The sequence below is a fragment of the Pongo abelii genome, chromosome 21 (assembly GCF_028885655.2).
Source record: "Pongo abelii isolate AG06213 chromosome 21, NHGRI_mPonAbe1-v2.0_pri, whole genome shotgun sequence".
In the NCBI taxonomy this organism is placed as follows: Eukaryota; Metazoa; Chordata; class Mammalia; order Primates; family Hominidae; genus Pongo; species Pongo abelii.
In genome coordinates this window covers 61,308,691-61,326,833 of record NC_072006.2, presented here as the reverse complement: position 1 = coordinate 61,326,833, position 18,143 = coordinate 61,308,691, and the positions used below count along the sequence as shown (strand labels likewise).

The following is an 18,143-nucleotide window of genomic DNA, read 5'->3' as shown; positions in this document are numbered from 1 at the left end:
ATATGTAAGAGAAATGGCATCCTTTACCCTTGAAATATTAATTATTCATCTTAAGGAGATCATTGGAAGAGTGTACAAAGAGTATATATTTGTAATATATGTACAAACATATTCGTAGCAATATTGTTTTAAAGGGGGAAAAGCTGGAAACAACCTAAATGTCCATCAGTGAGGGATTGTTTAATTAAATAAGGACAAATCCATGCTGTGAAACACTAAGCAGGCATCCGTAGGAGAACATACGTAGATCTTTACTGATACAGAATAATGTCAGTGAGTGTAGGTTAAATCAGCTTTAAAATGTCATTTTCATTTGATCCCTCTCATAAAAGCAATGCCATGTAATGTGATAGGTGACATGTGATGTATAGTATATAATCTTATAAAGGGAACATACACACGTCTTAACTGATGATGAAGAATGATTACTCTCTCCTTACTCTGTTAGTATAATTTAAGTTTTCTAGACTGCAAGGATGAAAGAGTATTACCTTCCTTTTACACTGTTAGTATAATTTTTCTAGAATGCCAACTATTTGCTTCAGAAACAGAGTGATTTTTTTATCCACAAGAGAAAGGAAAAGATATTCCACCAGTGGGGGAAGGGCAAAGAACAGGAGACCTAATTGTCTGTACACACTTCTATATTCATTTTTTTACCGATTAATTCATTCAGCAAATACTTATTGAATTCTAGTACCATGTACAAAGTGCTAAAAAAGACCCAAGCTAACTGTGTGTAAGTCCTAGAAGCTGAAAAAAAATCAGAGTTCTCACGTCTGCAAAATAATTCACCATGAACACATTTGCTGCTGTTCTGATGGAAGTATGACAGCCCAGGGCTGAACCTTGTAAACGTGCCGGCTTCGCAGGCCAGCAGTGGTCGGAGACCGGCAAGCTCCTACGGTGCAGCCTCATCATCGATCATTCTTTCGACATATCAAATATCCAGTTCTTTTTTTCCTTTTCTCCCCTCCTGCAAAATATTGGAGGGTAGGGGCTGCTCTGCGGGTGCCCTTGGCAGGGGCCAAGTCGGCTTCTGGGGAAACGCACAGGTGCCGGGAGGGGAGCCAAGAGCGAGACGGTTTGACTCTTGTCATTAAGACAAGAAGAGGTTTGGAAAAAATGCAAAACCACCGTTCTCTCGGCTGCATCGGGAGACAGGCGGCTGCCCATCGCCTCGCACACGCGGGTGCGCTCGGAGCCCGTCCGCATAGACACGCCTGTGCGCGGGGCGGGGGTCCCCGGCGCGGCCCGGAGCGGGTCCATCTGCCCGGCGAGGGCTTCCGTCCCGCCAGCCGCTGACCTCCAATCTGTCACTCTCTCGGCTGAAAGGCGGCCGCGGCAAAGGACGCCTCCCGCTCCGCCTATTCAAAGCGTGAATGCAAAGTGGTCCAAGTTGACCCGCCGCCAGTCTCTGCGGCTCCGAGTCGGCGAGGCACCCTACAGTTTACACAGCCCGGCCTCAATGCAGCCTCCAGGCGCCCCATTCAGGCGGGCCTGCATGCAAAAGAGCCGGCCATTAGATCATCGTAATTATCCCATTGACATCGCCCAGGGCCCCCGTGGGGCACGGGAGCCCATCAAACGCGTCTCTAATGAGGCGCTCCGGGCCCATTGTGCGCGCTGTCGCCCCCCGCGCCCGCCGCCGCTCCGGCCGCAGACAGGCGGTCCCTTTCAGGCGCATTCACTCCCCCTGACCCCCGACCCCCAGGGTTATGACATCAGCAGCCCTGATTTGTGACCATTTTTATTGGCACACACTCAACGCTTGTTTCCTGTGTTTAACTCTGGGCCCCCCTCCCACTCCGCCCTCCTCCCCTTTTTAGGCGAAACTGATTGGAATCTAATAGGCGTAGGCCCCGCACTACAAAGTGAGCCTGCAGCGTTCTCACAGCGCGCCCGGGCCCTTCTGCCAATAACCGCGACCAGGCTTCATTATCTAGGTGCACGGATCCGCTAATCACCGCCGCGGCGAACAATCCCAACCAGATGTCCACAACTTTATGAGTTTTAATTAAAATGTTCTACTTATTTTTTATCAATGCACTTTTTTTTCCCCCTGAAATGAAAAAGATGTTACTTCCTAGGAGTGTTTTGCAAATTACGCCTTCATAAGGGTGATTAAGAGACGCTTATTTGGAACTAATCGGGTTTCCCCCCCCCTTTCCCTTTTAACATGCTGCTGCTAAATTATTTTTTAAAAAAGAATTAATTAAACTCGAGGTTTAAAAAGATTCTGTTTTCTTATGTCACAACAACTCCGTATAGCAGGGAAACTGTGTACGTTTCTTGCTTCGGATGCGAAAGATGGCAATTTACACGAATTCCTTAATTTCAAACGTGGCTTGACGGAAAAACTCGACCGAGCGTTTTCGGTTTTCTTGCGTCCTCCAATAGCATTTTCAGTTCGCGTTTCTTTGCAAAGTGTTTGACTCCCTGAAGGACGTCATTGTTGCTCCCTGACTGCAAGTTTATGAAAGATCCACTTTAAACAGAGCAGTTGGGCTTTTTAAAGTATAAACGTGATGCTCTCCTTAAAACTTCTTCAGCACATATGGTTTTTAATGTAATTTTGTTTAACCACAACCATAATTTAATTTGCCATAAAACTGAAATGAAAGGACATTACAAACGAGCTTTTGACTTGAGTGTCAGTTAAAATAACCATTTGCCGAGGGGCCAGAACTTAAAGAAAGTGGCATCGTTTCATTGTAAGTAGGGTGCTAGAATTTGAAATTAACAAAAATAATTTCTGTTTTCAAAGGTTATGAGTTATCTATGATTGCAAAACCTTAACCTTCATAGAAAATAATATCATGACTCCAGTGGTATTCCCCAGGTGCCAAAATACTCTTGTCCTTGTGCGAAAATTAATTAGGAAGATGACTCAGTCAGAATGATACATAAAGTGAATTCTAAAAAGAAAAATCTTGCCTAATAATTTTCAATTGGTGAAATTCTCCAGCAGTAACTGCAGGAAGTGAAAAGTAAAAGAATAGGAAACATTTCATTCATTATAATTTCCCCCACCCCCACTCAAAGTTTCAAAAAACCAGATGATGTCTCCATTACCAAGATCCTTGGGTTCTAACATAAAGAATAATCTTTTTTCTTTTGTAGCCACGTAAATTGTTTTACCTTCTATTTAGGACTTGGTTTAAGTCCCACACATTTTTTCAGAAACTTTGCCTTTGTGCAACCTGAAATTCTGCAATCTGGCACTCTGCATATGGCTTAACATCAATTACTTCTCAGTCCATCTTTAAGCATTTCTGATTTTTCCTCAATTTTCTTTCTTATGGCCTGAGTTTCCATTTCCTTTCACTTCATATGGGAATGCAGAATGTCACCACGAGAAGACATCTCTTCTCACCCCGTCCACCCCAAGATGGAGTCTTGCTCTGTCTCCCAGGCTGGAGTGCAGTGGTGCAATCTTGGCTCACGGCAACCTCTGCCTCCCAGGTTCAAGCGATTCTCCTGCCTCAGCCTCCCAAGTAGCTGAGATTACAGGCTCAAGCCACCGCACCCAGCATTTTTTTTTTTTTTTTTTTTTTTTTTTTTTTTTTTTTTTTTTTTGTATTTTTAGTAGAGACGAGGTTTCACCATGTTGGCCAGGCTGGTCTCAAACTCCTGACTTTGGGATCACCCGCTTTGGCCTCCCAAAGTGTTGGGATTACAGGTGTAAGCCACCACACTCAGCCAAGAAAACATCTCTTTTGGGGCTTAGTAAAACAGAAAACAGTGGCCACAGCCCAATTTAATGAAATTAGATAGCTTTAAAACACACACACACACACACACACACACACACACACACACACACACTCTCACAAACACAACAAGTTATACTTTCTTGTTCCCAACACCCAACTTAAATTTTCATTAGCAGCAACTTAAAATCTTTTGCCAAGTCCCCTTGGAGTGGAGCAGTGGTGTTTTAGGTATAGCCTTAGGCTCTTAGAATTCCTAACTTTTTATTCTACAACAGATTAGGAGGGTAATTGAGTTTGGCCATTAAAAACACCACTATTACTTCCAAAAATGCAACCACCTGCGAACATCCCAAATCAGGCCCTGCCCTTTTGCAGATACCTGTGGCCATTTCCCGGCAGACTTGGCCTCGCACTTTGAAGAGATGTCATCACATCTCCTTTCTCGGGGGCCGCAGGATTAAAGGCAGTTGAAATGAAAACCGTGTGCTTTGCAATGATTAGGTTTATACAAACTCTGCAAACATGTTGGAGCTGTTCGAAATGCAACCTCAGAACTGTAAATATTTATCCATCCAAATCCCTCGGCAGGATCTTCAGAGAACAGGTTTTTGCTGTGGTTCCCTGGAGCAGAGCAGAGTCCCTTGAATGGCTTACCTGCTCACTCCCAGGCAAAAGATACTCAAGTTCAAGCTTAGAAGATGCTGAAGAGCAGCACCATCCAATAGAAACATAATATGAACCACAAATGCGAGCCACATGTGAAGTTTTACATGTTCTAATAAGCCACATTTTAAAAAGCAAAAAAAAAAAAAAAAAAAAAAAGCCAGGTGAAATTAATTTGAATAATGTATTTTATTGAAGCCAATTTATCCAAAATATTATCATTTCATCATGTCACCAATGTAAAATCTTATTAATGAGATCTTTTACATTATTTTTTAGGTACTAAGTGCTTGAAATCTGGTGTGTGTTTTACACTTGCAACATGTCTGAATTAGGACCAGCCACATCACAAATGCTTAAGAGCCACACGGGGCTAATGGCTGCCGTATGGGACAGCATCCTGATGTGTAGCAAGTAAGAGATGGTAAGAGGGCTGAGGAGTCAGCAAGGCAGTGAAGGAGCTTTTTCAATAATCCAGGAGAGAGATGATGATGGTTTGGGCAAGGGTAGTATCCATGGAGGGCATACATTGAAGGTAGAGCCAAGAAAATATGCTGAAAGATTCAATGTGGCATAGAAACAAGAGAGGTGCCAAGGGTGTGGCAAAGACTACAGCCAGAACCACTGGGTCACAGTTACTGGTTAGTTGAAATGGAAAAGTTTGTCATGAATTCACCATGTACCAGGGACTCTGCTCAATGTTTTTCTACCTGGGTTATACATCTTGCAGCAATTGTCTGAGACAGGGACTCTGCTTGTTCCCATTTTGCAGGTGAAATAACTGAGGCTTAGAGAGATGAGACCACCCACCCAACAGCTGGACTCACTGAGTTCAAATACTGCTCCTGCTATATCCAGAGACCAAGGGTTTCACCTCCACACTCTACCAGCTCTCTTGTCTTCCCCAGCATCTTAGCAGAGGTACGGGATGGAAACATATCCCTCTGCTTGTCTCTCTTAAGTACCCCTGGGCTGATGGAGAAGGGGGCTGCTGGGGCAAGAATCATCCTTTACCCTGGAGTCTTAAAACCTCTAAGCCTGACTGGGGCCAGGCTTGCCTGAGTGCTCTTTGCTTGGTCCGGGTGACAAATTCTCTGCCTCCTACAGGAGAAGAGTGAGCCCCATGGCTGTAGTTACCCTTTCCCAGGCCACCACGAAATCTATACAGTAAGGACTCAGCCTGTGGGAGACACATCTTTGAGGGCTGCTGATTAATGACCTCAAAGACATCCAGGTCCAAATCTCTGGAACCTATGAATGTTATTTTGCACAGCAGAAAGGACTTTTGCAGATGCAATTAAATTAAGGATTTTTTTTTTTTTGAGATGGAGTCGCGGTCTCTCACCCAGGCTGGAGTGCAGTGGTGTGATCTCGGCTCACTGAAACCTCCGCTTCCTGGGTTCAAGCGATTCTCCTGTCTCAGCCTCCGAGTAGCTGGGATTACAGGCATGTGCCACCACGCCCGGCTAACTTTTGTATTTTCAGTAGAGACAAAGTTTCACCATGTTGGCCAGGCCCTCAGGTGATACACCAACCTCAGCCTCCCAAAGTGCTGGGATTATAGGCATGAGCCGCAGCACCCGGCCAAGTTAAGGATCTTAATATGGGCACATTATCCTGGATTAGCCCCATGAGCTCTAAATGCTATCACAAGTCTCCTTATTAGACAGAGGTAAAGGGAAGACTACACAGAAGAAGCCCATGTGACATGAACAAGATGCTACACTGCTAGCTTCGAGGATGGAGGACAGGGCCATAAGCCAGGAAATGCAGCCTCCAGAAGTTAAAAAAGACAAGGAAATGGGTTCTCTCTAGAACCTCTAGGGAGTACAGCCCTGCTGACATCATGACTTCAGTCCAGTGGGATTCATCTTGGACTTCTGACCTCTAGAAATGTGAGAGAATAAATGCCTGTTGTTTTAAATTTCCGAGGTTGTGGTAATTTGTGACAGCAGCCCTAGGAAACTCGTCCCCCTCCCTCACCCCTTCTCCAGATGATTCAGTGCTTGACTGTGCAGAATCTGGGATCAGACTGCCTGGACTCGGACCTAACCCCACCACTGGCAGCTCTGTGACCTTGGGCAAGTGGATATGTTTCTTTGAGCCAAGATTTCCTCAGTTTAACAAAGGGGAAGTTGACTTAAGGAACTTCCGAGAATCTAACAAATGCCAAGCCCTCTCCCCTAGACGTGCATACCCATGGCACTTTTTTCTACCATTCCAGAAGTTGCAGTAGACTGTTTGGAGGTTGAGATGAGCAAGATCTCATTCATTTTTCTGGAACTTCCAGCATATTAAGAAATATGCTTTAAAAAAAATGTGGGCTGGGCGTGGTGGCTCCTGCCTGTAATCCCAGCACTTTGGGAGGCCGAGGCAGGCAGATCACCTGAGGTCAGGAATTCGAAACCAGCCTGACCAACATGGAGAAACCTTGTCTCTACTAAAGATACAAAATTAGCCAGGCATGATGGCACATGCCTGTAATCCCAGCTACTCAAGAAGCTGAGGCAAGAGGATCACTTGAGCCTGGGAGGCGGAGGTTGCAGTGAGCCAAGATCGCACCATTGCACTCCAGCCTGGGCAACAAGAGGGCGGTGGCTCATGCTGGTGAAACCCTGTCTCTACTAAAAATACAGAAAAATTAGCTGGGCGTGGTGGCGCATGCCTGTAATCCCAGCTACTCAGGAGGCTGAGGCAGGAGAATCGCTTGAACCTGGGAGGCAGAGGTTGCAGTGAGCTGAGATCGCACCATTGCACTCACTCCAGCCTGGGTGAAAGAGCGAGACTCCATCTCAAAACAAAACAAAACAAAACAAAGCTGTGCCTCTTTTTTTTTTTTTTTTTTTTTAATTTAGATGGAGTCTCATTCTGTCGCCCAGGCTGGAGTGCAGTGGCTTGATCTCGGCTCACTGCAACCTTCACCTCCTGGGTTCAAGCAATTCTCCTGCCTCAGCCTCCCAAGTAGCTGGGACTACAGGTGCCTGCCACCACGCCTGGCTATTTTTGTATTTTTAGTAGAGATGGGGTTTCACTATATTGGCCAGGCTGGTCTGACCTCGGTGATCCGCCTTCCAAAGTGCTGGGATTACAGGCCTGAGCCACCGCACCAGTCTGGCATATTTTTAATGTTTGCATTTGAAGAGGATCAGAACACGCCATCCCAAAATATGTACCTTTGGCATATTGATTATTTTGAGTTCAAGGTGATTGAGAAAAGGCAGATGCAGAAAGGGCTCTTTGACCTCCTTCTTTCTATCTAAAAGTGGGGCATACATTTTCATGAGAAAGCTGCCCTCCCTGTATCAGGAAGAGGAGAACATTCTTATCACTGGAGAAGGGGCATCAATACTGAGAATCTGTACCAAAAAGTCTGCTAAAATAATCTTTATCTTCCATTAGTTCCCCCAAATATTTTCTTTTTTTTTTTTCTTTCTTTTTTTTTTGTGTGTGTGACAGAGTCTTGCTGTGTCGCCCAGGCTGCAGTGCAGTGGCGCGATCTTGGCCCACTGCAACCTCTGCCTCCCAGATTCAAGCAATTCTCTTCCCTCAGCCTCCCTAGTAGCTGGGAATACAGGTGCTCACTACCACACCTGGCTAATTTTGTATTTTTAGTAGAGAAGGGGTTTCACCATGTTGGTCTGGCTGGTCTCGAACTCCTGACCTCAGGTGATCCACCCACCTCAGCCTCCCTAAGTGCTGGGATTACAGGCATAAGCCACCACACCCTACTTCCCCCAAGTATTTTCTAGTCACTTACCCACAATTCACTGCCCCTAGCCCAAACATCTTTTCTCTTTGTCTTGATATATCTCCACTATTAATTGCTCTCTTTTAAAGTTATATATAAACACTCAGGCCCACCTGCTTCTCTGGGTCTTCATTTCTTATATATGAAAGCGTCCATGTACACATAGTAATGCTAACACCAAATATAATGTGTATGCTTTCTTCCTGTTACTTTGTCTTTTGTCAGTTAATTATCAGGCCTGGCCACAGAACCCAAGAGGGTAGAAGAAAAGCCATTCCTCCCCTATACATTTAACAAAGCAATTCTTTTAATACACACAATCATAATGCTATATAATTGTGTTATTCCTGGGATAGCTGTGGGTTCTATTAAAAAATAATGTTTTATGGTACCCTATGGGCAGAGTGGTCTGGGACATGAGGTAAGAGATGGGATGGTTGGAAAGTTTGTCTCCTTGCCATTCCCATTAGGTAGGTTCTCAGGCTCTGCGCACAACATCACAGGAAGTAATAGTCAATGTTCATATCCAAGGCCTTCCAAGAAGGTCCAGCCCTGTGCTGAAGGCCTCTACTGTACTGGCTCAGCCCCCTGAAGCTCATACAAGGCCCACCAGTACAATCCAGAATCCAAAGTTACAGCAAACAGTTGTGCACAGGTGTGTGACTGCAGTGATTGGCCAGTACTTAGGGAGTCATAGTAAAAACTGGATCCGTCTTTAGCCCAGAGAGGTTCAAGCTATTATTGGAAGGATGTGGTGAGGGAAGGTATGTTGAGGAGGGGTGGCACTATGAGAACAAAGTCCTCATCTTTCATTAAAGGAAGTGAGAAGATAATGTTTAAATCCGAGAGAGCATAAAATAGCAGTATAGGTCATGTTAGAAAGTGACCATCCACAGAAAACGGCGAATGGAATCCACCTTAGTTGGTTCTAGGGAATGGGAATTGGGATTGGGGAGGGCAGAAGCAGGAAAATGTTCTGTTGGTCCTGTTGTTATAAATTTTGAGTATCTTTGACTTTTAAAATTGTGTGCCTGTGTTTTTTTGTTTAAAAGATACATGAATTAAATTAAAAGGTAACCAAAAAAATTAAGTGAAATAAAATAAACCAATATGAAAGAGTTGAAAATGAAGTAGCATCTCTGCCGCTTTGCAGGCTACAGGTGGCCGGTGCTGGAGTGGGAGAAGGAAGACAGATCCCAAGAAGAGGCAGATTGTGGGAAGAGGAGGGTCCCGGGAATACGAGGGTGGAGGAGAGAGGATTTTCTCAGATAAAACAGAATCTATGGGAACAAGTATTTTCAAAACTGTCTTACCTTTAGTGCCATCTCTAGGTCTTTGAAGCCAGATCCTCCAGAGCAGGCAGAGTTGAGAGAGGGCTGCCCCTCCTACTCAGCCTGAGGGGTGCTCTTCTGCCGGAAACCCCCTTTCAGAAGCAGGAGGGAGCCTTCAACAGAAAGAGAGAGGGAGGGCTGGAGCCTGGGAAACTGGCTTTATTCAGTTTTGCGCCAATGGCATTCAAGGATGGGGAGAACAAGGAATAATAAAAATAAGAATAAGAATGGCTGTGAGGGAGCAGGAAGCTGGACTACAGGGCCTTGGTTTCGGGACCTTACTTGGTCCAGTTCTCACAACGATCAGGGTAGGTAAGGAGTGAAAGACATAATCCCATTTGCTGATAACATGCAAAATCAGAATGTAAAAGGACTACCTTTTAAGTTCCCATTACAGACCAGGCACTGAGCCAGACGCTCCACATGAATCATCTTACTGAAATACGGCTGCCAGGTGGAGCAAATGAAAAGTTGAGACTTATGAATTTAAAAAAAAAATCATCGCTTATCTGAAATTCAGATTTAATTGGTGTCCTGTATTTTATTTGGCAACTTTGTACTGAGCCGTTACAACAAGTGATAGCTAAAATGATCACCCCATTTCCAGAAATAGACTCAGCCTCAGAGAAGTTAAGTTACTTACCCAAAGCCACACAGCAAGTCAGAGGCTAGTGCGGCCTTTTCACCACGGTCAACTCCCTTAAGGAGCCCCAGTTGCCTGATGTCAGGAGAACACAAGAGTACATTCCCAACCACTGTGTCACCGGGCACCTTCCCTGGGTCACACACGTTTGCTAGGCACTTTACAAACAGTCTTCTGCAAACTCATTTTGGGTATCATTGCTGCCATGTTATAGATGAAGAAACTAAGGCACGGGGCGTTTGGTCAACTTGACCAAGCTCACACAGCAAGTGTGTCTCCAAGTCAGTTCTTGGAACCGTTACCCACTATGTGGCAGAACCCGCACTGGATCCCGGCTCTCTTTTTGTCCCACCTCGCTGGCTTTCCAGGGAAAGGTGGCCAAAGCATGGTGGGGGTGGAGGATGCCTTGACCCCGTGGCTTTGCACAGTGAGTGGTTATTAGATGTCCAGGAGCCATTTGGACAGGTGAGTGTGCAAAAATCTCATGACGGGAAAAGTGTGCAGAAATCTCATCATGGGAAAAAGAGCACGTGACACTCTTTTTTTTTTTTTTTTGAGATGGAGTCTCACTCTGTCACCCAGGCTGGAGTGCAGTTGCATGATCTCTGCTCACTGCAACCTCTGCCTCCTGGGTTCAAGCAATTCTCCTGCCTCAGCCTCCCTAGAAGCCAGGATTACAGTTTGCGCCACCACACCCAGCTAATTTTTGTATTTTTAGTAGAGACAGGGTTTCACCATGTTGGCCAGGCTGGTCTTGAACTTCTGACCTCAAGTGATCTACCCACCTCAGCCTCCCAAAGTGCTGGGATTACAGGCATGAGCCACTGCACTCGGCCCCCTGTGGCATTTTTTAAGTGCTATGTGCTTCCATCGGTGTAATAAGAGACTGCAGGGCGGGGGACTGCAGCTGCTTCTATATGCCTAGAATCTTCTGAATGATGCTCAAGGAGTGGTCCCAGTGGTTGACCCAAAGGAAAGAAGAGAATTATATTTTTGCTCCACATCAGGGGTTGGCAAAATTATCCAGATAATTGAGAACTCTTGAGTAATCTTGAGTAATCAAGTGTGCTTCCGAAATACATTGTGTAAAGCAGGGGTCGGCAAATTGAAGTCCTGGGCCGCATCCTGCCACCTGTCTGCTTTTGCAAATAAAGTTTTATTGGCACACAGCTAGCCAATTCATGATGCACCAACCACGGCTGCTGTCACATGTGGTCTATCGGGCCCTCTACAGAAAAAGCTTGTAGATTAGTCTCCCTCGGTCTTTCTCTTTCACTGACACTTCTGTCTCTCTTGTATAGAGACCCTTATAAGCCAAGTGTGGTGGCTCACACCTGTAATCCCAGCACTTTGGGAGGCCAAGGTGGGGGGAATCAGTTGACGTCAGGAGTTCAAGACCAGCTTGGCCAACATGGCAAAACCTGTCTCTACCATAAATACAAAAAACTAGCCAGGTGTGGGGGTGCGTGCCTCTAATTCCAGCTACTTGGGAAGCTGAGGCCTGAGAATTGCTTGAACCTGGGAGGCAGAGGTTGCAGTGAGCCGAGATTGTGCCACTGCACTCCAGCCTGGGCAACAGAGTGAGACTCTGTCTAAAGAAAAAAAAAAAGGAGGCCCTTGTAATTACATAGAGTCCATGCAGATAATCCAGGATAATCTCCTCATCTGAAGACCTAATTTAATTACATCTGCAAAGTCCTTTTGCTACGTAAGGTGACATATTCACAGGTTCCAAGGATTAGGACGTGGAATCTTCTGGGGGCCACTATTCTGCCTCCCGCAGCGTGTTTATGTAGCCTTCTTCCCGGCTTTATTTTCTATTTTTATCATATCCTTACTATTGTTTCTCTATTTTCTTTTTCTCCCAACTTCTAATTTAGGTTTCCTTCTTGTATTTTATGTATTCGGCAAGTGTCTTTAAAGTCTCTTAAAAGGAAAGGTAAAAACAATTTTTTTTTTTAACCCAGCTTGGTTCTGGGACAGCACAGGTCAGTTTGATGAATCAGATTTTATTCCTGCTCCCAGGAGGTGAGGCGCTACCTGGGTACACCTGTCCACGAGCAGGTGGCCTTAGGAACTCTACAGGTGGGTCAAGTAGGGGGGAGCTGTGTACCCAGCTTTGAGGAGGAGTGGGGGAGGGCTGGAGTGATTGGGGGCCTCCCTAGAAGGAGAAGGTTTTTAAGGCAGAGGATGAAGATGAAAAGGAGGCAGTCAGATGAAGAGCCGGGCTCCCCTCCCAGAGTGATATGAAATCAGTTAATCAATTCATTCATGGCTGATGATGGGGATGCTCTTATACCCTCAGCAGAAACAGGTTGAATGTTGTATGCAAGACACTTGAGGCAGTAGTGGCTCTGAGAGCTACTGACCTGGCTCAAATTCCCATCCCACCATATCCTTGTTATGTAATCCAGTGACCCAGGATCATCCAGTCTTCATGGACCTCGGTTTCTTTGTTTGTAGAATGGGGGTAATCATGGTACCCCTTCACGTTTCGTTGGGAGGACTACACACAATGGTGCCTGCAGAGCACTTGGGATTGGTCAGGCATGGATTAGTCAGGCATACAACACCCACAGGCTGACCACGGAATCTGCAGGGCCCAGGGCAAAGTGAAAATCTGAACCCTTGTTCAAAAACTATTAAGAATGTTTTCTAAAACTGTCAAGAATTTCAAGACATTAAGAGCGGAGCATTAAACCAAGCGTGACTACCTGGCTTACACCCCCATGAAGCCAGAGATAAAGAATAATCCATAAAGAGGGGGAGATAGAAATACTCATTCCCAGCTCTGGGTCTTCCAAGGAGGCAGGGAGGCTGTGGCCATCTGGGCGCCTTATAGAGGATGGAACCAAAGCGTGAGAATCCAGGAGGTATCTTTTCAAACAATCAACTCATTCGCACAATGCCTCAGGTAAAGCTGTGTGGGCGTCTCATGTGGCATGCAGACAGCGTGCCTCTGTGACTGGGGACCCATGCCCAGAGAGGGCAATGGACTTGCCCCAGTCATGATGCTGGTGACGGAGCAGAGCTCATGGCTCATCACCCATGGAGCCCACCTGCAAACATGTTCAGCTTTCTGAGCGCTTGTGCCCTCCCCTGTGAGATGGGGGCAATAGTGGTCATCATGTTCATTCGTACCACAGATTCAGGTGGAAAATCTCCCAATGCCTGGCACTGTTCTCATCTGGCAGGGAAGGCAGAGCAGGGCAGACGAGGCTCCTGGTCTCAGGGTGTTCACATTCTGGTGGCAGACAGACAATAGAGGAGAGACAAATAGGCAACCAGGAGCACTTTGGGTAGGGTGCAATGCTGCAGGGAAAACAGAACAACGTCATGGATGGCGAGTGATGAAGGAGATGCAAGGCGGAGATGTGGATGGGGTCCTCTGGAAGCAGAGCCTGAGCTGCTGGGTTTTTCAAGGCAGGGCTCCCAGGAAAAGGGGTGTGAGGGCAGCAGGGGCAAAAGGCAGGAGGGTAGCAAGGACGTGGTCTCAGCTGAGGCTCCCATGAGAAGCTCTGGAGCGGGAGTCCCACCCTGTTGCCCAGTGCCAGACCCTGCGGAACTGGAGCTGTGTTCGTTGGGGAGGCGGTGCAGACGTCTTTGGTTGAGAGCAACTCCCCAGAGAAAGAAGTGGCTGTGAGTCCTGAGCAGCCAACATTCAGCAAGCGCCGGGTGCGGGAGCCCTGCAGTCAGCGGCGGCCTCTGCGGAAGCAACTGGGAGCGCAGAGTGGATGCTGTAAAGGAATGTCCCAGGGAAGAGCCAAGGCCCTGAGGAGCAAGTGAGCTTGGCGCCTGAAGCAGGAGCCAGCAAACTACCTCTACCTCTAGCAGCCAAATCTGGCTGACCGCTTGGTTTTTATAAATAAAGTTTTATTGGCCGGGCGCGGCGGCTCACGCCTGTAATCCCAGCACGTTGGAAGGCCGAGGCTGGGGGATTACAAGGTCAGGAGATCGAGACTATCCTGGCTAACCTGGTGAAACCCCATCTCTACTAAAAATACAAAAAATTAGCCGGGCGTGGTGGCGGTGCCTGTAGTCCCAGCTACTCGGGAGGCTGAGGCAGGAGAATCACTTGAACCTGGGAGGTGGAGCTTGCAGTGAGCCAAGATTGTGCCACTGCACTCCAACCTGGGTGACAAAGCGAGACTCCGTCTCAAAAAATAAATAAATAAAATAAAGTTTTATTGGCACACAGCCATGCCCACTTATTTACATATTTTCTATGGCTGCTATAGTGCTACAACGACAGAGTTGAGTAGTCGCTATAGAAAGCAGCTGGCTGGCCAGGCGCGGTGGCTCACGCCTGTAATCCCAGCACTTTGGGAGGCCGAGGTGGGCGGATCACAAGGTCAGGAGATGGAAACCATCCTGGCTAACATGGTGAAACCCTGTCTCTACTTAAAATACAAAAAATTAGCCGGGCGTGGTGGCGGGTGCCCGTAGTCCCAGCTACTTGGGAGGCTGAGGCTGGAGAATGGCGTGAACCCAGGAGGCGGAGCTTGCAGTGAGCCGAGATTGCACCACTGCACTCCAGCCTGGGTGACAGAGCGAGAATCCGTCTCAAAAAAAAAAAAAAAAAAAAAAAAAAAAAGAAAGAAAGCAAGCAGCTGGCAGCAAAGTAGGGTCACCAACTGTCCTGGTTTGCCTAGCACAGATGGGGTTTCTGGGGACACAGAACCCTCATGCTAAAACCAGGTGGCTTCCTAGCAAACCACAAAGCCTAAAACATTTGCTACCTGTCCTTTTGAAGAAAAAACTTGCCACTTCCTGCCAGGGAACCACTAAAGGCAGGCCAGGATGGTGGCAGCAGAGAAGTCAAGGTAAAGGGTGGCAGGAGTGAGGTGTGAAGACAGGCAGGCTCTAGCCGGAATGGGCTCTGGAACAGAGGATGGGAGAAGATGCCACCTGCCTCTCAGGGTGCAGGCAGGGTGAAACGAGGTGGTGTCCACCAAGGGTCTGCCCTGTGCAAGCTCGGAGGAAGCCCCAGATAAAGGGAGCTCCCGTCTGTATCATTATTTCTGTTGTAGGCATTGCCTCCTGTGTGCCCTGGCTCTGGAATAGCCTACAGATCCTGGAGCCCTTTGTCAACTCTCATTCCCAGCCAGGAGACGTGGGACGCCCACCAGAAATGGACTGTGGAGATCAGAATCCTTGAATCTGCAAAATTTCACTAAATCTCTAAACAAGAGGCAGAGCCTGTCAAAAACACCCAACTGTGAGGAGACAGGGGTAGTGGAGCCAGTGTGCAAATGAGAACCATTGCACATGGTCCCTACCAGGAGTCTTTCCTACCAGACATGGTGAAGGCAGGCTGGGGGAAGTCTGAAATGTCAGCAGTGCAAAAAATAAATATTGATGTTAATTCTAAGGAACAAGTTTTTTTTTAAATTTACTTTTATCCAGAGCAGAACATTTTCAGCATAAACTCGTCATCCTGACCACCATAAAGCAGATGGCATTTTCCCACACATGGCCAAGAGGGGGAGGGGACATGCTCGTGGGTGGCTCCTCTGTCTGTTTCTGGAAAGGCTGGTTTCCGATGTAGGTGCTGGCATAGGCTGGCAGTCATGTGGGATCGGGTTTGTGAGTTCAGATGATTTTTTGAACTCTTAAATTCTTACAGAAGCAGGGAGTGTGGGGAAGGGGAGAGAAATAGGCTTGGGTGATCTTCGAGATCTGGGGTTTGCATATCAAATACAAACGAGGCGGCAGAGAGGGAGGGACCCAGAGCGTTAGTATAATTAACTGCCAACTTCTTTGTTTGCTCACTTGATAAATACTGGAACAAGTTACCACCAAGTGGAAGGTCCCAGAAAGCAGGCCCTTTGGGAAATGTAAGAATAAATCCACCGTAAATCCCAAAGACCATTTCTCACCTTGGTGATTGTGAGAGACTGCTGACTTAAAGGTTGCAAGCTGAGGCCCAGGTGTGCTTTTGTCTGTCACACATGGTTTTGGCTGCCACTTCTCAAAAACAACCCAAAAAACATTATTTGCCAACAGTAAATATGAAAAGATTGAAGAATGGGAAGACTCAGGAGCAGTGGGTCTCCATTCCCATGGGGCAGCATTAGCTGGTGCTAAGTGGTGGCTCCCTGTAGACCAGTCTTTCTTAGCCAGGGGAAGATTTCACCCTCCAGGAGACACCTGCCAACGTCTGGAGACATGTTCAGTGGTCATAACTGGCATCTAGCGAATAGAGGCCAGGGATGTTGCTAGATGGTGTACATTGCATAGTCAGCCCCAGGAAACAGAGAATTTCCAGCCCTGCATGTCAATAGTGCTAAGATTGGGAAGCCCTTCTGTAGACAGGTGAGCCTACACCAGTTCGCCACAGTCCCCACTACTCCCTACTGTTTCCCAGACAGTGCAGCCAAGTGTGAGTTGACTTTTGTCATCTTACATGGGTCCCTTCATTGATTTTCATTATTATGTGCCCCCACAGGACCCTACCCTAAAAGGAGCCCCAGCCAGCCCCCATGCATGCCCACCCATTCCTCACACTGCAGGCGGGAGTTCTTTTTATAACTCAAATTTGATCCTGTTACTCTTTGGCTAAAAACCTTCATCCCCCAGGATAGAGATCAAGATTCTTAGACCAGTAGACAGGGATCTTCCCCATTTGCTCATTGTCCACCTGTCCCAGTCTCTCCTCTGCCCCAAAGATGTGCATTTAGCCAAACTGAAACAATAGCATGGGCCTCTGCGCTTCCAGGCATGCTCTTCCCTCTCGCAAAAATTACCCTTCACTTCCCAGCCTGGCAAATGCACTCAGGAAGCCTTCCTGGCTCCTCCCTGGGTTTTCCTGGGGCTCACCTTTCTCATGGTACCTATGACATTGCACACTTGTTGTTGACAGTGCGCTCTCCTTTCAGAGGTTATTGAACTCCAAGATCCAGGCAGGGAACACAGATTACTGAGTGGGACTCATTTGGAGGGGGTAGCAATCTGCTGCTCCAACCCATTGTTGCTTCATCTAATTCATTACTCACAAGTAACTTCTGACCTGATGCCAGGCACTGTGTGAGGCAGCAGAATAGAGCAGTGAGCAAAGCAATATCCCAGCATCTTGTGGAGCCCACATTTTAGGGAATGGCAACAGCTAAAATGCAAATACACATACATGTTTATATATCGCATATATAAATTATGCAATACATAATATTAAACAAGCATTCTAATTATGGAAATATGGGCCCAGTATTGCTAGATCTGCTCATTTTTCCAGTGAAGCCAGAAATCTGTTTCTGGAAGGGTGATTCCCAAATTTCAAATGTTGGCAGCTACTAAATTTGTAAACACTGTGTGACATGGTCCAGGCAAAGCAGTCTGCCTGTCTGTCCTGGTGTGCAGGCCACGCCACCTCTTTTCAACCTCTGCTGGGATTGTATCTTCCCCCTCTGGGTCTCCAGGCCTGGCTAACAGTTGGGGCTCCACAAATGGACGATTGATGGAGTTTATAGTCACCAGGGGAGAGAAACCTAGAAACAGAAAGGCTTAACTCAAGGTGGAGGCCGGGCACAGTGGCTCATGCCTGTAACCCCAGCACTTTGGGAGGCCGAGGTAGGTGGATCACCTGAGGTCAGGAGTTCAAGACCAGCCTGACCAACACGGTGAAACCCCGTCTCTACTAAAAATACAAAAATTAGCTAGGTGTGGTGGTACATGCCTGTAATCCCAGCTACTCGGGAGGCTGAGGCAGGAGAATCTCTTGAACCCGGGAGGTGGAGGTTGCAGTGAGCCAAGACTGTGCCATTGCACACACCTGTAATCTCAACGCTTTGGGAGGCCAAGGTGGGTGAATCACGAGGTCAGGAGTTCGAGACCAGCCTGACCAACATGGTGAAACACCGTCTCTACTAAAAATACAAAAATTAGCCGGGTGTGGTGGCGCATGCCTGTAACCCCAGCTACTCAGGAGGCTGAGGCAGGAGAATTGCTTGAATCCGGGAGGCGGCGGTTGCAGTGAACCGAGATCACACCACTACTCTCCAGCCTGAATGACAGAGCAAGACTCTGTCTCGAAAAACAAAAAACAA

The 18,143-nt window shown here is 47.0% G+C and overlaps 1 long non-coding RNA gene across 1 annotated transcript in view; it reads right to left on the bottom strand.

The window, feature by feature from the left end:
* The window catches only part of LOC129052160 (uncharacterized), a 78,306-nt gene extending 61,250 nt beyond the window's left edge, over positions 1–17,056 (bottom strand). Inside the window, exons 1-3 of the long non-coding RNA XR_008517033.1 lie at positions 16,921–17,056; positions 15,981–16,251; positions 9,441–9,571 (exon numbers count right to left, since the gene is read on the bottom strand). This is a non-coding gene — a long non-coding RNA (uncharacterized LOC129052160). The remainder of the gene's footprint in view (positions 1–9,440; positions 9,572–15,980; positions 16,252–16,920) is intronic.
* Between the last annotated feature and the right edge of the window lie 1,087 nt (positions 17,057–18,143).